The sequence below is a fragment of the Orcinus orca genome, chromosome 1, assembly GCF_937001465.1.
Source record: "Orcinus orca chromosome 1, mOrcOrc1.1, whole genome shotgun sequence".
In the NCBI taxonomy this organism is placed as follows: domain Eukaryota; kingdom Metazoa; phylum Chordata; class Mammalia; order Artiodactyla; family Delphinidae; genus Orcinus; species Orcinus orca.
Genome location: NC_064559.1, coordinates 196,529,549 through 196,555,109, shown reverse-complemented (window position 1 = coordinate 196,555,109; position 25,561 = coordinate 196,529,549). Strand labels below are relative to the sequence as shown.

Here is a 25,561-nt window from a genome sequence, read left to right as displayed (position 1 = left end):
GCAAAAATGTGCAATACACATACATAGGGACATTATTCAGCCTGAAAAAGAAAGAAAATTCTGACACATGCAACAATGTGGATTAACACTCAGGACATTATGCTAAGTGAAATAAGACAGTCACAAAAAAAGACAAATACCGTATGATTGCATTTATGCGAGGTACTTAAAGTAGTCAAAATCATAGGGAAAGAAAGCAGAGTGGTGGTTTCCAGGGACTGGGGAGAGAGAAGAATGAAGTTGTTATTTAATAGGTACAGTTTTACAAGATGATAAGAGGTCTGGGAATGGATGGTAATGGTATTTGCACAACAACATGAATATATTTAGTACAACTTAAGTGTACACTTAAAACTGATTAAGGTGGTAAATTTTATGTTAGGTGTATTTTACACAATTTAAATATATGTATGTACATGTATCGCTAACCGTGATTTTCATCTTTTATTAAATTCCAAATACAAAAATTTGGATTTCCAACTGTAGTTGAATATCACTCAGCAATGCCACTGGAGAAAAGCGACAATAATAATTTTAAAACTACAATCTTCCTTACAACCTTCTTGCCACAACAGGAAAATTTCATTCCTTTTCTATACCCAGTAATTCAAAAACATTAAACAGGAAAAAAAAGCTAAGAAAAAAGTCCTAAAAATTCCTAAATAGTACGTTCCTACAACTGAGAATTGGGTATATAATTAAACCTTTGTTAATTTTACAACCAAAATATGACATCATTATTTTATCAATGTAAACCTTCCACAGTCACTTAACCTGCCAATTTCCTCTCCTGTGAATTGTTAAATAGCACTTTTGACCTATCGAATTAGCAAAGATGTTTGAAAATGAGAAGACCTGAAACTATCAAGATAAAATGAAATGGATAGACTCCCATACTGCTTGCAGCAACATAAAGGCCCGTAACTTTACAGTATGTGAAGAGTATCATCTTTATAGTGTGTGTATTGGATTGGCCAAAAAGTTCCTTAGGTTTTTAAGTGAAACTAAAAGACACATTTTTCATTTTCACCAAGAACATTATTGAACAATGTATTCACCGTTTTGTTCCACTACCTTCTGCCATTTTTCAGGCAACTTTATAATTCCCAAAACTTTTAATCTTTTTGAGCAAAGAACTGTTCCAGGTGTCTTTTACCATCTTCCAGGGAATTGAAATTTTTTCCATTAAGAGAATTTTGTAAAGACTGAAATAAATGGAAATCCGAAGGTGCAATGTCTGGTGAATACAGCGGATGAATCGCAACTTCCTAGCCAAGCTGTAACAGTTTTTGCCTGGTCATTAAAGAAACATGAGGTCTTGCGTTAGTTATCCTGATGGAAGACTATGCATTTTCTGTTGACTAATTCCAGATGCTTTTCATCGAGTGCTGCTTTCAGGTGGTCTAACTGGGAGCAGTACTTGTTGGAATTAACCGTTTGGTTCTCCAGAAGGAGGTCATAATAGAGGACTCCCTTCCAATCCCATCATATATACAACATCACCTTCTTGGGATGAAGACCAGCCTTTGGTGTGGTTGGTGGTGGTTCATTTCGCTTGCCCCACCAACTCTTCCGTTCCTCGTTACTGTACAGTATCCACTTTTCATCGCCGTCACAACTTGTTTTTTTTATTTTTTAAATTTACTTGTTTGATTTATTTATTTTTGGCTGCATTGTATCTTCGTTGCTGCATGCGGGCTTTCTCTAGTTGCGGTGAGCAGGGGCTACTCTTCATTGCGGTGCGCGGGCTTCTCATTGCAGTGGCTTGTCTTGTTGCAGAGCACGGGCTCTAGGCGCATAGGCTTCAATAGTTGTAGCACGCGGGCTCAGTAGTTGTGGCTCGCGGGCTCCAGAGTGCAGGCTCGGGAGTTGTGGTGCATGGGATTAGTTGCTCCGCGGCACGTGGGATCTTCCCGGACCAGGGATCGAACCTGTGTCCCCTGCATTGACAGCAGGATTCTTAACTACTGCGCCACCAGGGAAGCCCCATAATTTTTTAAAAAACAGAACATTTTCCTTATGTTTAAGTAGAGAATCGCATGCGGAAATACAGTCAAGAAGGGTTTTCTTGCTTAACTTATGTGGAACCCAAACATCAAAGCTATTAACACAACCAAGCTAGTGCAAATGGCTCTCAACACTTGATTTGGATATTTTGAGTATGTTGGCTATCTCCCATGTGGTATAACGTTGATTGTTCTCAATTAATGTCTCGATTTGATCGCTATCAATTTCAACTGGTCTACCCGACTACAGAGCATCGTCCAGCGAGAAATCTCCAGCACGAAACTTCGCAAACCACTTTTGACATATTTGATCAGTCACAGCACCTTCTCCATACACTGCACAAATCTTTTTTTTGTATTTCAGTTGCATTTTTACCATTCTTGAAATAATAAAACATAATATGCCAAAAATGTTGCTTTTTTTTTTCCATCTTCAATATTAAAATGGCTATAAAAAATTCACCAATTTTGATGTTTCTTCTTTTTTAATGCATGCTGATAGGACAGCTGTCACAATAGAATCTAAGAAAACTGTTTCGAATGAAGTTAAAGACCACTAAGCGCTACTAGAGCCATCTTACGGAAAAAAACAATGCAACTTCTGGCCAACCCAATATTTTAACCTAGTAAAGCTGCTTTTGGGTATGTTAGCCAAAGGAAATAACCCTGTTTAAACAGAAAAAATATATACACATATATAATGTATGAATATGTACTTTATACATGTATGTATCACAAAGTTATTTAAAATAGAAAATAAAGAAGAAGGGATCTTTAAACCAAACACTAGCTTGTAAATTAACTGATTATGTAAATTATGGTTCATCTCATTGACATGCTACTTACTTAAGCTGTTAACATAATGTTTATAAATGCTATGTAACAGCATGACAATTATTTACAATGCAATGTTGTATGAAAAAAGAAAACTGCCAAATTGTATAATCATTATTATTTACATTATGTTTAACAAAAGCCAAACTCTATTATTAGGAGGAGAAAAAATATATGAAACATGATTATGACAACTCTAAATTTTAAGCCCATAGTTTACTTTTCTTCCAGGAATAAACTAATGATAAACACAGCAACATGGATAAATCTCAGAATAATTAACCTGAGTGAAAAAACAAAGTCTAGAAAATGCAAATGAATCCATAATGACAGAAAGCGGACCAGCGGTGGGGGAAGGTAGAAACATGACAAAGCCATGAGGAAACTTTTGGGAGTGACGGGTATGTTAATTTTCTTGATTGTGGTAGAGGTTTTTATTGCTATAAACTTATAATAAAACTTACCAAATTATACACTTTAAATACTACACTTCAGATATATTTAAATCACAGGCACTACATATCCTATATATCAAATACACTCAACAACGCTGTTCTTAAAAATAAAGTATAGGGCTTCCCTGGTGGCGCAGTGTTTGAGAGTCCGCCTGCCGATGCCGGGGACACGGGTTCGTGCCCCGGTCCGGGAGGATCCCTCATGCCGCGGAGCGGCTGGGCCCGTGAGCCATGGCCGCTGAGCCTGCGCGTCCGGAGCCTGTGCTCCGCACGGGAGAGGCCACAGCAGTGAGACGTACCGCAAAAAAAAAAAAAAAAGTATAAATAAACCAACAAATAATGAGTTCAGCTGGTGTTTTACCATTGGGGGGAAAAAATGGATTGTTACTCTGTGCTGGATTATAGGGCAATTAAGTGGATTTACATCTGGCTGGACACAACTGCTTAAAGAGTGTCGATCAACCCAAGCTAAATTTTGTCTCTGTGCAGAGGTCTCCATTGACATGTTGGCCTACTTAATATGTATCAGCTGACTTTCTAATTACATGACACAGAGCTACAGGATGACAGAATCAAAACTTTATAAAGTATAAGCTGACTAAAAAGGATTGTGGGGGCTTCCCGAGTGGCGCAGTGGTTGAGAGTCCGCCTGCCGATGCAGGGGATGCGGGTTCGTGCCCCGGTCCGGGAAGATCCCACATGCCGCGGAGCGGCTGGGCCCATGAGCCACGGCCGCTGAGCCTGCGCGTCCGGAGCCTGTGCTCCGCAACAGTAGAGGCCACAACAGCGAGAGGCCCACGTACAGGGAAAAAAAAAAAAAAAAAGTATTGTGAAATGTTATGACATTAAGGAGTAATTTATTCAAATTAAATAATTTATTGAAAGGAATTTTTCGTAAGCAGTTAATAACACAGCCCTTCCAATCCCCTAGAATATAGGCTGCTGCTTCTTGTAGTAAAGTCACTATTCCAGAAAAAAAATTTATTAAGTTTATCTCTGTAATTATGTTAAAAATACTGGTTTAACAGTCATAAAATCTAATTTCTCTAAATAAGATATACAGTTATCCCTAGGTATCTGAGAGGGATTGGTTCGTAGACCCACTCCCCCCACAGATACCAAAATCCGAGGATGCTCAAGTCTCTTATATAAAATGGCTTAGTGTTCGCATATAATCTACACACATCCTCTCCTATACTTTAAATCATCTCTAGGTTACACTAATACCTAAAACAATGTAAATGCTATGTAGATAGCTGCCAGCAAACAGCAAATTCAAGTTTTGCTTTTTGGAACTTTCTGCAATCTTTTTTTCCAAACATTTCGATCCACGGTTGGTTGAATCCGAGGATGAGGAACCCCTGGATACGGAGGGCTGACTATATAAGCCAAAAATATACAACATGGTAAAATTTCACATTTTGTTCTTCAGAAGCATGCCAATAAGACAGTTATTAATGAATATACTTCAGATTAGCTCATGCCTCTTTAGTTTTGCCATTTCCTCTCTACCACAGTATATACTGCTCTTACTAGCATTTAAAAAATACTGGCTTTATTCTTTTTTTGTTCATATGACGAATCACCCTAATTATGGTTAATGAAGAATAATGATAAAAGTACCCCTCTCATCCCTGATAAATATTCCAAGGAGAAACTTAGATAAACCAGACTATAATAAATAAATAATAAGCATGCTAAAATGTAAAATGAAGGCATTATAAAAGCTGAGCCCTACTTCTGATACCTCTTTGATTAGCAGCAGAGAACTTACCTAAATTGGCTGACAAAAGGGCATATAGCCTCCATATCAGACATTAAAAAGCAAAATCTTTGTATAATTTTTAAAGACTATCCAGGTGTCTTTCTGCCTTTCAAGGAATTTAACCAACTCAATTACAGTGACATATGGGCACCATATGAGGAGCCAGGAGGAGGTGAATTGAAGGTTAGCCTTTATTTTATGACACTAAATGCCATAAATGATGCTAATGGACCTAGACACTAGAGAATAATGACCAATACATAACCTTGGGGCTGAGAAAAAGGGAGACTAAGCACCTGGTCAACTACCCTCCTACTCATCGTTAATGGGCACAACAGCATTGTGAAAGTGGGGAAGAGACTTAAATTACTAAGAATGGAAATAAGTGATCAAAAAGTAGAGACATCGTATTTTAAGGTAACTTTTTACTGTCTAAAACCCCTGGTCCTTCCAGAATAGGCATCACATATAACTGACACACCCAATTTTTAAATTAACTGAAGGACCACAAATATGGCAGTAGCTTTTAATAGTAAAAGTCAAATTTGATCTAACTCAAAAATAAATTCAAAACTTTAGATGGAAAACAATTCACATAAACTGTGTAGCAGGCACTGTGTTACTCACAGGATTTTGATTATCTCCTCTCTAAAGTACTAAGTTTACGAAGTCACATGTCCTCATTTATGAGGAATCTTAATAACATGCCTACACTTTAACTCAGGAATTGCATTTCTAGAAAGTTACTCTATAAAATTAAAATAATCCAAAATACAGAAAAGGGTTAAAATTCAGTAGGTTATTCACGACAGGAAACAACCTAATGCTTAACTCCTCACAAAAATAATGTTCACATATATAAATTTTTCTCAACAAAGACCCTGTTCCTCACCCAGTGTTCCTTCCTATAAATAGTACCATGTTCATCCACTCAGTTGCTCAAGCGAGGATCCACAACATCTTCCTTTACTCTTCTTTCTCTCACATTCCACATCCAAGCTATCATCATATCCTATTGACTCCATTTTCAAAATATATAGCAAACCCCATCTCCTCTCTTTGACTGTTACCAGCTTAGAGCAAGCCACCATCATTTGCCTATATTACTACAATAACCGCCCACTGGTCTTGCTTTCCACCTCACAACCACAACCACCTACCCTCATCAGTCTATCCTCTATACAGTAGGTACAGTCACCTTAAAAATAAATCAGATCTTCTGTTCTTAAATTTCCAATGGCTTTCCATCACACCTAGATTAAAATCCAAAATCTTTACCATGGTCTATAGTACCCTATATCATCTGATGCTCCAGATGCTATCTCTGGGCCTCTGCACTGCTCTTTCTTCTACCAGAAGTGCTCTTTCCCTAAAATCTACAATCTCACTCCCTTACTTCTTATGTTTCTACTTAAATGCCATTTTTTCAGATAAAACTTCCCTGGGAGCCCTAGCTAAAGTAGGATGTCCCGTCATTCCTTATCCCTTTATCTCGCCTCGTTTTCATCACGGCATTTATTACCACCTAATAGCATATTGCACACATATTTTTTTTTAATTTAACTATCTTTCTATCTCACAAAAAAGTAAGCTCCATGAGGACTGCAGGTTTAGTTTGCTCATTACTATATTCCCAACATCTAGAACAGTATCTGACACACATTAAAAGCTTAAGAGATAGGGCTTCCCTGGTGGCGCAGTGGTTGAGAGTCTGCCTGCCGATGCAGGGGACACGGGTTTGTGCCCCGGTCTGGAAGGATCCCACATGCCGCAGAGCGGCTGGGCCCGTGAGCCATGGCCACTGAGCCTGCGCGTCGGAGCCTGTGCTCCGCAACGGGAGAGGCCACAACAGTGAGAGGCCCGCGTACCGCAAAAAAAAAAAAAACTTAAGAAATAATCTGTCAAATGTTAAGTGAATGCTAAATTCTTATAACAAATCAGCATACAATTTATTATTTCAGACATGTTTCAAGTAGCATAGGAAAAGCTAACATTAATACAGTGAAAAATGAGAATAAAATATCTTATACAAGGGCTTCCCTGGTGGCGCAGTGGTTGAGAGTCCGCCTGCCGATGCAGGGGACACGGGTTCGTGCCCTGGTCCGGGAAGATCCCACATGCCGCAGAGCGGCTGGGCCCGTGAGCCATGGCCGCTGGGCCTGCGCGTCCGGAGCCTGTGCTCCGCAACAGGAGAGGCCGCAACAGTGAGAGGCCCGTGTACCACATAAGAAAAAAAAAAAAATCTTATACAGAGCCTACAACACAGAAAAAGAGACAAAGGAACTATACCAAAAAACGGTTATGGTAGATGCCTCTAGAAATCAGTCAAGATTACTAGAAATTTTCATCTTCTTTTTCCTATCCTAATTTTGAAAATAATTTAATGTTGAAGGTATATTTTCATAATTAGCAAAAATTACATGTTAAGAGTTATGCCTGATAAAATTCTACAGCCTTTAAGCTCAGTACTTTTGTTTTTGGCCATGCCACACAGTATGCGGGATCTTAGTTCCCTAACCAGGGATCGAACACGTGTCCCTGCAATGGAAGCACAGAGTCTTATCCACTGGACTGCCAGGGAAGTCCCCAACCTCAGTACTTTAAACAAACAAACAACTCTGGCCTGGAGGAAGTTTGTGCCAGAAAAAAATTAAAGGTTATTTTTTTAATGTAAATTGAAGGTTCCCAATTAGTACAGTGAGCAGATTGTTTTATCATCCAAACTGGGACCATTTTAAGAGTTACAGAGGATTCAAAAAGTAATTAACAGGTGTTTAGTTGATCTACAATAGGTGTAAACTGAGACTTGTTTTAAGCAAACCAAGAAAAAAAATTACCTTACCCATTACCTGCATGATAAACTTCTATCTCTTTAGGACAACCTTAAAACCTGCAAAACTCACTTTTCTCATCTCTACTTTGGCTACAAAACCTAGCACACATGCCACACTTCTGACTACTGACCATTCCATTAACCATGCCTCTAATTTTTCACTTCCTAGAGGCCTCTTCTTCCCTTTTCTGCTTAGAAGTCCTTTTTTTTTTTTGCGGTACGCGGGTCTCTCACTCTTGTGGCCTCTCCCGTTGCAGAGCACAGGCTCCGGACACACAGGCTCAGCGGCCATGGCTTACGGGCCCAGCCGCTCTGCGGCATGTGGGATCTTCCCGGACCGGGGCACGAACCCGTGTCCCCTGCATCAGCAGGCGGACTCTCAACCACTGCGCCACCAGGGAAGCCCTGCTTAGAAGTCTTATACCTTCCAGCTTAGTGTCACTTCCTCAATGAAGCAACTTCTCCCTTTCCCATATAATAGCATGGTCATATCTCTAATCAAAGGTTCTCAACCCGAGCCTTATGAATGGCCTGATGGACATCTGTGAAGTTCTGAAATTATACGTAAACACTTGGTATATGCTCTTTTTTGAGGAGAAAGCACTGCGACTATTTTCAGATTCTACAAGTAATTTATAACCCAAAAGGATAAGAATTATTGCTTTATCATATCACTTGGATTACAATTATTTATTTACTCATCTCTCTCACTGTACTGTGAGTTTCTTTAAAGCACCCTATTTCCAAGGATGAATGGTATGATGAAATGAAACATTAAAAGCTATGTCCAGGGCTTCCTTGGTGGCGCAGTGATTGAGAATCCGCCTGCCAATGCAGGGGACACGGTTTCGAGCCCTGGTCCGGGAAGATGCCACGTGCCGCGGAGCAACTATGCCTGTGCGCCACAACTACTGAGCCTACACTCTAGAGCCCACGAGCCACAACTACTGAGCCCACGTGCTGCATCTACTGAAGCCCACGTGCTCTAGAGCCCACGCTCCGCAACAAGAGATGCCACTGCAATGAGAGGCCCGCGCACCGCAACCAAGAGTAGCCCCCGCTCACTGCAACTAGGGAAAGCCTGCGTGCAGCAACGGAGACCCAACACAGCCAAAAATAATAAATAAATAAAAATAAATAAATTTTTTTTAAAAAGACATGTCCAGGGACTTCCCTGGTGGCTCAATGGATAAAACTCTGAGCGCCCAATGCAGGGGGCACAGGTTCAATCCCTGGTCAGGGAACTAGATCCCACATGCATGCTGCAACTGCGAGTTCTCATGCCACAACTAAGGAGCCCTGGAGCCGCAACTAAGGAGCCCACCTGCTGCAACTAAGACCCCACGCAACCAAATAAATAAATATAAAAAAATTTTAGGGCTTCTCTGGTGGTTCAGTGGTTAAGAATCCTCCTGCCAATGCAGGGGACACAGGTTCAATCCCTGGTCCGGAAAGACCCCTCATGCTGTGGGGTAACTAAGCCCATGCACCAAAACTACTGAGCCTGTGCTCTAGAGCCACAACTACTGAGCCCGTGTGCCACAACTACTGAAGCCTGCGTGCCTAGAGCCCGTGCTCCACAACAAGAGAAGCCACCACAATGAGAAGCCCACACACCACAAAGAAGAGTAGCCCCCGCTCACCGCAACTAGAGAAAGCCCATGCACAGCAACAAAGACCCAACGCAGCCAAAAATAAATAAATTAAATAAATTCTTAAAAAAAGAAAGAGAAAATAAGGGGAGAGATCCCCCCTCCCTTAGAAAAAAAATTTTTTTTTAATTTAAAAAATAAAGATATGTCCAGGAATTCCCTGGCAGTCCAGTGGTTAGGACTCTGTGCTTTCACTGCCGAGGGCCTGGGTTCAATCCCTGACTGGGGGGACTAAGATCTCGCAAGCTACATGGCACAGCCCAAAAAAAAGACATGTCCAACTCCTCGATTCTCCCCTAAATTCCCTTAGGCTCACTGTAATACCCCTGTAATCTGCTTCTAATTTTATTATCTTCATCCTCTAACTTTTAAATTTCCCTTCATTTATGAATTTGAATCTATCATTTAACATAAATATTTAAATTTACTCCCATTAACCACTGTTCTCTTTTCTAAACTTTCTGCATTTTTATACGTAATCAAAGAAGGAAAAAAGTAAAATAAAAAATTTAAGTTAAAAGTGTAAAATTTATTAAAATTTAAGAAAAAATATCCAAAAGAAAATTAAAACTCAGTGTCCTAGAAGAATCACAATATTTATGGAAGGAGGAAAAGGGAGGAAAAAGAACAAAGGTGTACAAGTCAATCTACCTTAACAGAATGTTTCTTTCATGTCTACTTCTTAAATTAAGATGACAGGGGAAAAGACCTATTCACCTTATTATATTATATACATCTAATTCTGTTCGAGATTTGACTGAACTTTTCTGTCAAAAGCCTATTATGTACCAATCTAACAAACACTGCCTATAATATCAAAGGTTCATGTGCAAAAAACACACACAATCTGACAAACAACCCTGAGGTACTCACCGTGCTGTACACTGCCGAGACAGTAGGAGTGAAGATTCGATCCTCGAGAGGCTGCTGCACAGGTCCTCTAGGAATTCTAGAAGAGCGAGTTAAGGATAAGAGAACTCAAAAATGAACTGCTTTAGCAGTAAGAGCAAATTACAACCACAAAATTCTGCCAATGACCCAAGCTTTGTCATCCAGTTAGTGGAGTTATACACTTATTTCTCCAGAGAAACTAGAAAACAAAGTATTTCAAATTTCCTAATGTGATTAGATCAGTCTCTCCAAAAGTGATTCCCGTGATAAACATTCCATGGAAACTCAAAACAAATAAAAATCATACAACAAGCCTCCTAACTTTAGGCCCATGATGAGAATCTACTACCTTTACTTTCTAGAGAAAAAGACTAAGGAAGTATAAGCAGGATATTCAGAAAGATAAGACTAATTCATCAACGTGGAAATTGCTGACAAAGACCTAGTCTGTTCTGCGAATACAATTGTTTCCTTGTTTTTCTTTTTTAGCTGTTATTTTCCCAATATCTACCCACCAACTCCTCATTTTTATGAAAGAGGCTCTCCACTGTAATTTAGTTTAAAATATTTCAACATGTCAGGATATTCTTCAAAAGACAAAAGGCTATCATTTCATTCAGCTTCAAAACTGGAAGACATAAGCTCTTCTCCCTGGTAAGGTGGTATTTTACCTCTGTAAGAATGACAACCAAGAGACTTGGCACAGAAGATTAACAGCAATTATCTCTGGATGACAGGATTACATAACTGCCTTTTCTACCATAAATATGAAGTATTTCTGTAATTTAAATGTATTTTAAAAGAAAGACTACAAATATAATAAACCCAAAATAAGACAGAATTATTTCTTCAACCTAACAAATATTTAATAGTTCTCACATCATGTTCCTTTCTAATTTAATGAAACAGTAAGGAAGAAAAAGTGACAGCTGCAAATAATAATTTTATATGCATGACCACAAGTTGCAGAGGTCTAAGAGAATCTTTAGAAGTAAAATTCTTTATATCCAAGTAGCAAAAGTTGACTGAGGTGGAGAGGGAAAACAAAACAAAACAAAACCCAAAAACCCAACGCTTTAATCATTCAAAATTAGTAACACTGTACCAGTCTCTAGTTAGTTCTTCAAACTAGCAACCTCAGACAACAGTTCCATGCATTGCCATCATCCCCTACACACAAAGAACTGGTTTAAAATGCTGCACTGAGAAATAACAAAGCTGAAACATTTCATAAAGGAACTGCTTCATTCAAAGAAACTGTATATATGTTTGCAATGTAGAAAACGTAAGCCTAACAAGTTTCAGGACAAAAGTCCTTTATATTAGTTTGTCAATTCTTTCAGAATGAAGATTACCCCTAGCCAAAATAAAACTTTCTTTGAATTATGGTTCTGCATTGTGGTTACATGAATGGTAGAAAATATGAGACTGTTCTTTCTTCTACAAAGCCAACTGCTAGTAGTTTTTCGAGCTAGGGCCAACTGTCACTAGGTGGGAATAAGTTCTCAAATGAGTCACCGGTAGTAGGCCCCAAGAGCTGAGCCATACCATTTAACCTTACTAGGAAAGGTTAAGGCTCCTGATTTCTATTAGTAACTTTACTGGCTAACAATATTACTGTTAACTACAAGACTTCTAAAGAGGCAATCATATATTTGGTCAATATTCCAGTAACAAACATTCTTTTTCCTTGGTCACATAAAGAATACTGACGTCATTTATTCCCCTCTCTGAAAACTACCAACAGAATATTGTGGATTAATAAATTGTTTCTTAAAAGACCATTTGGATAAAAATATTTCAGACAAAAACATAGCTCTATAAAAGAAAACTGAAAACCAAAGTCAGGAGATCTGAATCTAGAGCATGCGGCAAGCCTAACCAACCATGTTGTCCTCAATGAACCATTTTACAGTATCTCCTATAAACTTAGTCGCAGCAAGATGAAGTAATTTGCCCAAGTTAACAAGGCTAACTAAGGCCAGGTCAGGTTTCTTCTGTATTCTAAAGACAGTGCTCTTCCTATTACATCGACGCGCCCATGGGCAGAATACTTTATAGCATAGTAAAAAAGCATTATCACAACCTGGTCAAAATATGGTTGCCCCTATCTTCCGGACAGAATTAAATTAGTAGTTCATCTTATAAAAGAGTCAATGGAGTGTCACTCTAAAACTTCTAAGAAGTCCCAAATTCTTGGCCCAGGCTGAATCACCTGCCCAACGGCAAATTAACACACTACTGCAGACTGGGCACGTAATGCATGAAACCAAAGGAACTTATTTTACGGAGCAATTTTCTCCTTAATTCGTAGTGGTGATGGTTGCACATCTTCATAAATATGGTTTAAAAAAAACCCCACTGAATTGTACACTTTAAAACTGTGAATTTTATGGTATGTGAATTATATCTCAAATTTTTAATGGTATTTTAGTAATTTGCAACTAGGCTGTTTAGCATCCCCTCCTTCCACTAAAAAAGCCTAGATAAATCAGTATGAGATAAGCACTGCTAGGCATTTTCTCCAGAAACAGGTGAATTTCAAAGAAATGGCACACATGTAAAGCTCTTACACTACATACTTCCTAATTCTGCCTGTCATTAAGATTACCAGCTCTCACCAAGCTCTGTATCTCCAGCATACATCACCGGATGCTTACCTCCCTTTCAGCTCAACATGACAAGAAAACAGCTTCTCATAATACCACTTAAAATTCTAATTCAGACAATGAGCAGCGTAATATGCATGTGCAGTGCTCCAGACCACACTGTTTTTATTTTTTAAATCTCATGACTGAAATACAGTAGCACACCCAATTGACACTTCTGTACTTCAAACTGCTATGATTTATATTATGTCATCAGGAAATACAAGCATAATCGCTAGCAAGATTAGACAGCTGCTATGTAAGAACCGAATTAATAAGACTCAAGTATTGGGTTGGCCATAAAGTTCGTTTGCGTTTTTCCATAACATGTTATGGAAAAAACCCAAACGAACTTTATGGCCAACCCAAAATAGAACTATAAATGCAAAAAAATTCTAATTCCCCACCTTCTTTCTAATAAAAAATTAAAAGACAAACTTCAGAAACAAAATTTGAGGGTTAAATAAGAGTAGTAAAACACAGTAGACTCTGATTATTATAGTACTCACTACATACTCTCCACTAAATGTCAATTAGGCAGATATTCGTCAGAGAAATCCAAGGATCTATGAGGAGATTACATAATGATCTGAACATTTCCTACTTACACCATGAAGGAAAGAGGAGACCTATAATTTTTTGAGCACAGATGTTTACCGACATTTCAAGGATGATGAACTCCCACCAGGATGAAACTTCTTAATCTATGGCAATCATATCTGACCCTGGGTTTGACATATAGTCAGTATCTCCTCAAAAGGTAGATTTTGACAAATTAGAAAACAAGTAGTGAAAACAAGTAGTGAGGGACTTCCCTGGTGGTCCAGGGGTTAAGAATCCACCTTCCAATGCAGGGGACACGGGTTCAATCCCTGGTCGGGGAACAAAGATCCCACATGCCGCAGGGCAACTAAGCTGGCGCGCCACAACTAGTGAACCCGGGCACTCTGGAGCCCACACACCACAACTAGAGAAGCCCATGTGCCGCAACTAGAGAAGCCCACATGCTGCAATGAAAAGCCTGTGTGCCACAACGAAGACCCAGCACAGCCAAAAATTTAAATTAAAAAAAATTAACCCTTTCCTACACTCGGAAAAGCTTCGTAAAAGGTAAGGGCTAGAGCTGTACTACCAGAGACTGTAGATAAGTAAGAGAAGCAAATTCCAGAATGGAGCCTTCAGCGGATAACAGTAAAGCATCCAGCTAATTTCTACTTACCTAAATGGCACCAAAGACAGAGCCCATCCTCAAACTCAAGTATGAAACTATACTGGTAAGATTAATGCACGTTATTATGAAAGATGAAACAGACAGGAATAAATCAGAGTTTGAAGCTGTCAAATGTAGGCACCAAGCATATAAAATGTCCCAAAAAGCAGAACATCCTGAATGACCCGACCTAGCAACTACAGAATTCTCAGGGGTCACAACTTTAGTCATTCTGTATGGACAAAAGCAAAACAAATTGTATTCTCAAACCTAAACACTATGACATATCTACTCCTACTTTAACCTTGGAATCTGTAACAGAATGTGTTAAAAAAATTATTTTTTCAGGGCTTCCCTGGTGGCGCAGTGGTTGAGGGTCTGCCTGCCGATGCAGGGGACACGGGTTCGTGACCCGGTCCGGGAGGATCCCACATGCCGCGGAGCGGCTGGGCCCGTGAGCCGTGGCCGCTGAGCCTGCGTGTGCGTCAAGAGCCTGTGCTCCGCAACGGGAGAGGCCGCAGCAGTGAGAGGCCCGCGTACCACAATCAATCAATCAATCAATCAATCAATAAATTATTTTTTCTTCATTGCTGCTTATCTTTTGCCACTAAAACTTCACAGAAATAAAACTAGCCAATTTTAATATTTGTTTCAATTCAATTTCATGTTGAGCTGTTAATTCAGGTCCAAAATCCTTTATTGGAATTCAGAATTTTTCCACTGTTAGAAAGTTAATAAGGCAGCACTCCTTAATCAAATACATTAATATCTCTACTGTAAAATATATGAATATTGAAATTTCTGTATTTCTGTCCAGAGTTTTTGCCAATTTCAGAAAACAATTAGTTTCCCCAAGCTCTTTTGATCTTAGAATTGCAAGCCTATACCTTCTTTCCCATTGTGTTTTAGCTCTAAGTCTCTGGAAATCACCATTTGAATGTTAACAACTAAGAACCATTGCTTTCTTTTCTTTTCTTTTTTTTTTTTTTTTAAATAAATCCAGAAACGTTAGTCTCCAAGCACTTAGCCAGAAATGCCTTTGTTCTGACTCTGGTTTTCTAACTCAGAACACAACTCACCACATATTACAAATTGATTTCCTGACAGTCGCATTTAAATTCACCCAGAAATATACTCTGCTTAGGTTTTGTGTTTTGTTTTTTTTTTTTTAGACCAATATTGCCAAAGAAAATGGCTGCTGACCATGCTGTTAATATTTTGTAATTCTATTTTTAGTTTTTGAAGAACCTCCATACTGTTTATCATAGTGGCTGCACCAACCAACAGTGTAGGAGGGTTCCAAAAAGTAATGAATTACTGATACAACAACATGAGTGAATCTCAAATGCTAATTAAGTTAAGCGAAAGAAGCTAGACTCAAAGTGGCTATGAGTCCGTTTATGTGACACTCCGGCAAAGGCAAAAGTATAGTGGCTAGGGCCTGGGGAAGAGTTTACCTAAAGAGAGACAGCACCATGATCCGGCAATCACACTCTTGGGCATATATACAGACAAAACTATAATTCAAAAACATACATGCACCCCTATGTTCACAGCAACACGGTTTCCAACAGCCAAGACATGGAAGCAACCTAAATGTCCACTGACAGATGAATGGATCAAGAAGATGTGGTACATATATATACAATAGAATACTACTCAGCCATAAAAAAGAACAAAATAATGCCATTTGCAGCAACATGCATGTAACTAGAGATTATCATACTAAGTGAAATAAGTCAGAAAGAGAAAGACAACTACCATAGGATCTCACCTCATGTGGAATCTAAAATATGACACACATGAACTTACCTACGAAATGGAAAATGACTCACAGATATACAGAACAGACTTGTGGTTGCCAAGGGTGGGGGTGGGGGATGGACTGGGAGTTTGGGATTAGCAGATGCAAACTATTACATATAGAATGCAACTATTATATATAGAATATCTACTATATAGGACAGGGAACCATATTCAAAATCCTATAATAAACCATAATGGAAAAGAATATGAAAAAGATACGTATGTATAACTGAACCACTTTGTTGTACAGCAGAAACTAACACAACATTGTAAATCAACTATACTTCAATAAAATTTTTTAAAAAGAGAGATGGCACTGAAGGACTGTAATTAGGTGATGGAACTCTTCCATATCTTCAGTATGGTGGGGCTGCAAAACTCTGCATTTATCAGAATAAATAAAACTATATATCTAAAATAAGTGAGTTCTGAGTTTCTCCAAAGGTTAAGCAATAAAGTCACTAAATGACTCAGCAATACTCACTCCTAGGTATACATCCAAGAGAAATAAAAACATGTGCACACAAACCTAATAAATGAATGTTCATAATCAGCATTATTTGCAATAGCCAAAAAGTAGAAACAATGTTTTCATCAACTGATGAATGGATAAACAAAATGAAGTATATCCATACAATGAATTTTATTTGGCAATAAAAAGAAATGGAAGTCCTGACACATGCTACAACATGGACGAACCTTGAAAACACAATGCTAAGTGAAAAAAGCCAGTCACAAAAGACCACATTTTGTATAATTCCACTTATATGAAATGACCAGAACAGGCAAATCCACAGACAAAAAGTATAAAAGAAAAAGACTAGTGGATGCTTAGGCCTGAGGGGATGGGTGGAAATGGAGGAAGGAGGGATGACTGCTAAAGGATATGGGTTTCTTTTTGAAGTAATCTAAAATTAGGTTCTAAACCTATGGTGATAGTTACACTAGTCTGTAAATATACTAAAAACCAATAAACTATACATTTTAAATGGGTGAATTTTATGTTATGTGAATTATATCTCAATAAAGCTGTTATCAAAAAAGTGAATAACATTGTAGGTAATTTTTAAACAAATTTTTAAAATAATAATATTAAAACTTCATGGTGGGGCAAGCACTTTGTCTACTACTCTATCCCCAGACACTAGAATATTGCTAAAGAGTCATAAACTCAAAATGCTTCATCATCATGATCTAGTCCAATAGACTTATTTTTTAAGATAAGTGATTTTTTTTTTTTTTTTGGCCATGCCACACAGCTTATGGGATCTTAGTTCCCCAACCAGGGATTGAACCCAGACCCTGCCAGTGAAAGCACCGAGTCCTAACCACTGGACCGCCAGGGAATTCCCGTAGTCCACTAGACTTAAAAGAAGTATGGCTCATCCTAAGAATCTACACAGCAAACAAAGAGAAGTTTTATGCAACAGTAATAGCGAAACAGGTGCCCCACAGGAAAATGGGTAGCTGGATTTATGCAGTGAACTGAATTTCTTTCAATGGCAGAAAGAAATACAGGATCTTATACTCTCCTGAAAGTCTGCCTAATGACCTTGCAACATGGAAACTTGCCCAGCCAGCTTCTTGACTCTACTCCCGACAAACTTTTCTCTTCAGTAATATCTGGAAAAGATCCTTCTCTATCCACAGCCAACAAACCCAAGCCAAAGGACACTTACACTAAACCAGTGGATCAATACTGCTTGTCAATATACCAAAGGGGAAATTAATTATAGTATCTAGAAATGAGTCAAAGTATTTCTGTACACTAGAAAAACGGTAACAAAGAAAACCACATTTAACAGAAGAAAAAACTTCACAAAATGAAGAATCATGGTTAATTCATCAACGATGAAAACCACACCAAATTATACTTGGAAGGTCCACATTGCTCTAGTCAACCTAACAACAAATGTAGGAATTCCATATACCTAGTACGCTCTACTCCACAGGAAAACTCTTCAAATATCTGAGTACTGTTAATATTAATAAATCTTTTAGTCTTTATTAAGTCTTTATTATTTAGTCTTTATCTTTTAGGTGAAATACTCACTTCCTTCTGACCACTCGTGGAGAGGCAAATGTGGTATAATCCTATCAGAGTAAAGTGGAAGGGAGACAATTTTCTTATTATCAATGCAAACAAAGATTGTGTGAGCTCTCTTTACCTCTGCTTATTAATACATTCATGTTGTCTGTAATAAACTATTGTCTATGTGTGTTTTCTTTCCATCTAAAATTGTCACAGGGCTTCCCTGGTGGCGCAGTGGTTGAGAGTCCGCCTGCCGATGCAGGGGACACGGGTTCGTGCCCCAGTCCGGAAAGATCCCACATGCAGCAGAGCGGCTAGGCCCATGAGCCATGGCCGCTGAGCCTGAGCGTCTGGAGCCTGTGCTCCACAACGGAAGAGGCCACAACAGTGAGAGGCCCGCGTACGGCAAAATAAATAAATAAATAAAAATAAAATAAAATAAAATTGTCACAAAGTCATGTCTGATTCATTCTGGGCATAACTATAAGTAATCAATCATTTGAATGTAAACAGAATACATTTGCACCTATTTAATTTCATCATGCAGATTCTCATTCATTTCATTTTGAAATCTAATCTTACACTGAATTTTTTCATCTAAATTTCCCAGTAGTTTTTACAAGGATAAGAATTTCATTTTAATTTAAATCACTGGGGTAAAAAATACTAAACAGGTCAGAATTAAAGAAAGAGCACTGTGATACTCCAGAAACCCCTTCTTCTTGGCCAGAGGAAATAGAGGAAAGAGTCCTTGTGGGCCTGAGTATTAGGGGAATTCCAAAGAAGAAAAGTAGAGGAGGAGGATCCCTATTTCTTTGTATGAACCTACATAAGTCCAGGCTCACCCTCAAAGTTGTACATAAATGGGACAGATCCAAAGCATCGTATTAAAAGCTCTGAAAATAAACGAAGATTAGAACCACCCCCCACAGAGAGACAAAACTTGAGCCCTGAGCCTAATCAAGTTGATTGTCTGCTTAAAAAAAATTTTTTTAATCACAATTCTCCAAGGATTATAACAGGACCCAGAATCTATAAAACATAAAATTTTGGGACTTGCTGGTGGTCCAGTGGTTAAGCCTTCATCTTCCAATGCAGGGGGTGAGGGTTCAATCCCTGGTCAGGGAGCTAAGATCCCACATGCCTTGGGGCCAAAAAAACCCCAAAAAAACATAGAACAGAAGCAATATCATAACAAATTCAATAAAGACTTTAAAAATGGTCCACATCAAAAAAAAACTTAAAAAAAATACAAAACATAAAATTTTAAATGTCCAGGATACAATCTGAAATTACTCGGCATACAAATATAGTAAAATGTAACCAATTCTCAAGAACTAGCAGTCAAATCTAACAAGGTTGATTGCTTAAAAAATATTCTCCAAATGACTCAGAATTTATAAAGCTTAACATTTACAGTGTCTAGGACACAATCCAAAATTACGTGACATACAAAGAACCAAGAAAATGTAACTAATTCTCAGGAGAAAAGACAATCAACACATGCCAACCTTGAAAAGACTCAGATATTAGAATTATCAGGCATAGAACATAAAGCAACTATTATAACTATGCTCCAAGAGGTAAAGGTAAACACATTTGAAATGAATGGAAAGATAGAAATCCTCAACAGACTGATACAAACTGTAAAAAAGAACCAAGTGGAAATTTTGGAACTGAATGGTACAACATCTTTAAAAAATTCACTGGGTGGTATCAGTAACAAAATGGAGATGACAGAGGAAAGAGTCAGTGAATCAGAAAATAGACCAATGAAAATAAAGAAAGAAAAACAATTACTAAAAATAACAAGGAGATAAGGAGGCGAAGGTGGAAAACTACATAATATGGAAGTTTGCAATGGTAAGTTATAAGTTGTTAATGTAACCCGTGGGTCAGCAAACTTTTTCTCAAGAGGCTAGATAGTAAATATTTGTGCATTCACGGTATTTGTATGAGTCTGCGAGCCATATGGTCTCTGTCATAATTGCTCGCCTACACTGCTGTAATGCAAAAGAAGCTACAGATAACATGTAAAATGAATGCATATGGCATGTTCCAATAAAACTCATTTACAAAAATAGGCAGCTGGCTAGTGGGCCATAGGTTGCCTACCCTTAATTTAACCTAATAAAAGAGTTTTCCCCAATACTTTGTACAACACTACCCACTTAAGATTATAAATGCTCAGTTATACAATATCTGGTAACACAAACCTTATGTTTCCAAACAGTAATTAAATTCATCCATGAGGTAGATGGAAGAAGAGTTATAGTACTATGTCAATAGACTGATACTAGTGAGATTCTTGAAATTATCATTAATAAAACAATAGTATTATCTGAAAAAATTAAGAGTGTACATATGGCTTAAATTCAGACTGGTTTTTAATAACTAAGACAAATTCTGATATGCCAATAATCACGTATAAATGTTAATTCAGTAACAATGACAGTGAATCCTTAAGTAATTTTACTCCACAATCTCAAGTAGTAGTACTAATAGTAGTAGTAGCAGTAGTAGTAATAAAAATAAAAACAAAAGAAATAAATGTCAGGAGAAAAAATAATTTTAACATATCCACCCATATTAAAAGAAACAGGAAGACATATTTTGTTTCAATTCTCTTTCCTATTAAACCACCTTCAATAATACTAAAAATTAATATTAAAGTCAACTATCTCATACTGTCCTTTTCATTCTGACAAATTTACTGTTCTAAAGAAAAAATATTTGCACATATTTCTTAAAAATCTGTATTTATAAAAACACACTGATCTCCCTACAGTACACTGACTCACTAATGCTCCCTAATGTTGTTTTTTATTTTGTTTTGTTTTGCTTTTTGGCCGTGCCTCGCAGCCTGCAGGATCTTAGTTCCCCGACCAGGGATCGAACCCCTGCCCACTGCACAGGAATTGCGGAGTCTTAACCACTGGACTGCCAGGCAAGTCCCTCCCTATTGTTCTGAGACAAACATTGTTGTGGTTTATTTGATTTAATGTGCTATAACAACATTCTAAAGTACAGTAGTCCAGTAGCCCAGTCCATATGGCTAGCTGCACTCTGCTCCTATGTTGCCTTCTATTCACCATCCCTGTCCCCTTCTAAACTCTGACTACTATCAATTACCCAGTCCCCTACACCAAATATTCACTATTTAAATAGCAACTAGGCAGCCAAAAAGGAATGTTAAATCCTCCCTGCTCCCTAACTATTGCTCAACTTTGGAAAATCCTGTTTTAAGAGGACTGTAGAAAGTTATAAAGAATTCCCAAGAGAATAGTGAATGTGATTCATTTCACCTAGAGCAGGATGAGTGAATGGTGACTATAAGGATTGGCTAACAGTAGTGAAAGGGTGAAAAAGAAGAGGAAAGAAGAATGAAGAAATAAGATCCACCTCCCCCCACACCTTTTTTTTTTTTTTTTTTTTTTTCATGCCATTTTCACCATTTTAATTATCTGGTTTACGTTTTGTCTCTCTGCCCCCAATAGAATGTAAGCACCATGAGTTTGGTTACTTTGCTTATTTTATTCACTACTTTGTAGCTACTTATAAAATATTTGTTGAAAATGAATGAATGAAGTGACTAGCTGCTTAAAAGCCGACTGCTTGCATTTGTCCTTCTAATGCCACTTCCCAAACCACGGTTGTATCATATTCTAATTTGGGGGCTAGAAAAGGGAATTAACAGGGATTGAATGACAAATACCCGGCAGGCATCATGCAGAGAGTATTTAGTCTAGTGACTTAGTTAATCCTCAGAGCAATTTATGAATGTTTTATGTTACCATTTTACAATTGAGGAAGCTGCTGTTTAGAGATTAACTATGACTACACAGTGTACTAAAGGCTAAAGCTAGGAATGGAACCCAAGATTGTCTGACTCCAATCCAGAGCCTCTAGAGCACAAAGCATTAGGAAATTCTGTGGTGAGTATGCTTTTACTCAGGAAAGTAGGATTTTGGTCACTTAAAAAAAGGGGAGATGGGGCTTCCCTGGTGGCGCAGTGGTTGAGAGTCCGCCTGCCGATGTAGGGGATACGGGTTCATGCCCCGGCCAGGGAGGATCCCACATGCCGTGGAGTGGCTGGGCCCCTGAGCCATGGCCGCTGAGCCTGCGTGTCCGGAGCCTGTGCTCCGCAATGGGAGAGGCCACAACAGTGAGAGGCCCGCGTAATGCAAAAAAAAAAAAAAAAATGATCATGAGACTAGAGTGAAGGGAGCATGTAGGGAGTGGTCATCACAGAGTTCAGAAACTCAAGCAGGAGCTACGTCATCTGAAGCTGTGTAGGCCCTGGTAAACGATATGAAATCTAAGATCAACAGCAACAACAGCAGAGCTTAAATGGAGGAGGAGCATAAGATTAATAGTATTTTTTAAAGACCATTCTGAATGTTTATGAAAAAATGAATTGGAGAAGGGTAGGGAAGGAAATAAGGAGACTAGTTAGGAGACTGTAGCAGCTGTCTAGGTCAGAGATGATTGTGGCCTGAAAGAGAGTAGGACAGTAGAAATAAATGGAGAAAAGGCCAAGTTTAACAGTAAAAGCAACAGGGTTTGCTACTGCCTAAGAGTAGAGGGGTGAAGGAAAAGAATAATCAAAGAAAGGCTTACAGATGTTTTACCTTGAGCAGCTAGGCAGACAGCAATATTATTTAGCAAAACTGGGAAGGAACAGGTTGAAGTAGGGGTGAGAAGGAAATCAAGAGGTCTGAAATGCCAGTTGGAAATCCAGGAGGAGATGTAAATACACAAATTGGATAAATGAATATTCAGGTTTGGCTAAAAATCTGATCTAAAACTACAAAAATTTGAAAGTCATCAACATAGACATAGTATTTAAACCCAAGAGAAATAAAGAAGCAAAGTACCACAGCCCTGAGGGTGAGACAAAGGAGGCATCAGCAAAGGACCCTGCCCAGGTAGGAGGAAAATCAACAGATGCAGTAGTACTGGGGTACCAAAGGACCACATCATTATTCAGGGAAGTGAAGTGAATATTGCATCTATAACATTCTCTTTATACTCTAACTGCCGACACACCAGAACAAGAGTAACCAACTTGCCAGCCTTCCAGGAAGCCTTGAGAATCCAGTTTTAGACCACATGGGCTGCTACATGCTAGCCAACGCATTGCTAAAATCTCATCATTAAAAAAATAAAGTAGGAATAAATGGAAACTATCTCCTAGAATTGAACTAATACATTCAAGGCATTTAACAGTATCTGGGATACAGTAAACCTCAACAAACATTAGCTATCATGGTGGTTATTTTAAAAAAACTGATTTTGAAAATGGCTTAGTGTTTACAGACACAAATCTTTGTGACTAAAAGATAATCTGAGTTCTCAGGCTCCAAGGCAGAGCACTCCACAAGATAGATATACTCTTAAACGGTTTGTCAAATGTGTGAAGTTTTATTAATGAAACAAGTGATACCATTAGTGTAAGCATTATTACAGCTATACATACAAGTTCTAAGAATTTTTTTAAGGAGGGGACTGATAAGTATTTTCCTACTGCAGAAGAAGGGGAACTGGATAAAAACAGAGTCAGGCTCAATTTTATTCAGCTATATGCAGCTACAGTAAGTTATCTGCATTTCTCAAACTTACGTCTTACGTGTCAAGGTTCACTTTGACCCCTGAAGTAGATAGATATGTAGAAAAAAGGTTAACAGCTTCCTCAATAACTAGATTACCTTGTGGGAAATGATCTGATCTCCTCAGTTTCCTCATCTATACTCTGTGGGAATGATGGGAAGATTTAACAAAACAAGGCTTGTGATGTGCTTGGCACATAATAGGCAATATCTAATTATTTCAAATAGTTCTTCCATAAAGATTATTATTTTCCTTTCTCTGAGTATTCAGAAGACATGGCATTTAAGATAGCTCTCCCAGATTCTTACCAATCACTAACAGCACCAAGAACTTCCTACTGCATTCTTTAGAGCTTAGAAAAGCTAGAATGAAAGATGTGGTGAAGAAAAGGACTTTGGGAGCATCTGACAGATACCATGACATATGAAAAAAGAAGCTAAAAATTATGCAATCTGTTCCATATCTGACAAAATTCTGAAAGATACTGATTGAGTTATGCTACTTTGGATAGTGAACTTTTACACAGACATTTATTCACCTCTTCAAAGAATTTCTCTCCTCTCTGAAACTTGTTAATTCTGACTTAACTGTTCCCCCCAAGGTGAGAAGCTTATTAGATAAATTTAACGGTCCTCAGCTCAAGGTAGTTTATATGGAAGAGTGTCAGAAACAGGAAACTGCTTTTCTTATTTACGTCTGAACAACCCATGTCATTAGCCAAATAAATTCACCCAACTGTCACATGCCAGAAGTCATATTACTGAAAATACTTGTTCCCACCATGCCAGCTATTAAAGAGGCTTATGGGAGAAATCAATACCCTTTTACTAGCAAAACTTACCTTCAAAGTCAACCGCCCACTTGAAATTTTTTGAGTAATTTTCTAATTTTCTCCTTAAAAACATGATCTCACAAACATCAATGGCAATACAAAACACCAACCACCACCACTCAGAAAATAAATAATTCTCCTTTTTCTGTAGTCATCATCTTTAATAATGTCAAAGTACACTGGAAACATTTTTCATCACTCCATCTACTTGCAAATACATAGCCAACAAGAGCTGCAAAGCATTCTGCAACTCTGTCTCACCCTACTCAGAGCCACCCAAGAGGGCAGGTCCCCTAGCGATACCTAATGAACAAATAAAGATGACAAGTCAACTTTCAATCACAAAGCCAAAAAATGGATTATAAATAACACCAACAAGAAGAATATAAACTTTTACATCATTATAACTTACTTTCAATATTCAATAAAAATGTCCTGACAAAGGGACTTCCCTAGTGGTCCAGTGGTTAAGACGCAGCACTTCCACTGCAGAGGGCATGGGTTCAATCCCTGGTTTGGGAACTAAAATTCCTCATGCTACACAGCACAGCCAAAAAAAAAAAAAAAAAATGTCCTGAGAGAGAAAAGAATCTTACAAACTTTCACAACTCTAAACATAATTTCTTAGGATATTAGACCCATATGAAGTCACTGTTATTTTATTTGTTGACTGTGAGGTATGGCAATAACTACAGGCAATGTTTTCCTGTCGCATTCTAGACACGCCTGATTCCACTTAAGAAAGATGGAATGTTTCTTAAGAAACATTTAAGAAAGATGTTTTCTTTCTTAAAACAGCAGCATTTGTTTTCAACATAAAATTCTGAAAGGAAAGAATGTTATAATGAAAACTATCAAACAGAAAGTTTTTCAGAAGGTTTCGCATGCTTATGTAGAATGGACATAGCCAAGATGACTTTCTTCCATAAATTCCGGCCCAAAGTAATTACTACGTATCCAGTGTCACATGTTTAAATTTAACAGTCT

The 25,561-nt window shown here is 38.1% G+C and overlaps 1 protein-coding gene across 22 annotated transcripts in view; it reads right to left on the bottom strand.

Moving 5' to 3' along the window:
* The window catches only part of EIF4G3 (eukaryotic translation initiation factor 4 gamma 3), a 362,883-nt gene that overhangs the window by 268,088 nt on the left and 69,234 nt on the right, over positions 1-25,561 (bottom strand). For 19 of the 22 annotated variants that reach the window (XM_049706459.1, XM_033433181.2, XM_033433186.2 and 16 more), the window contains one exon: positions 10,419-10,494. The gene's annotated coding sequence lies outside the window, so the exon portion shown is untranslated. Of the gene's footprint in view, positions 1-10,418; positions 10,495-25,561 lie in introns of those variants that run through there. The other 3 variants (XM_049706458.1, XM_049706455.1, XM_033433179.2) reach the window with 3 other exon arrangements.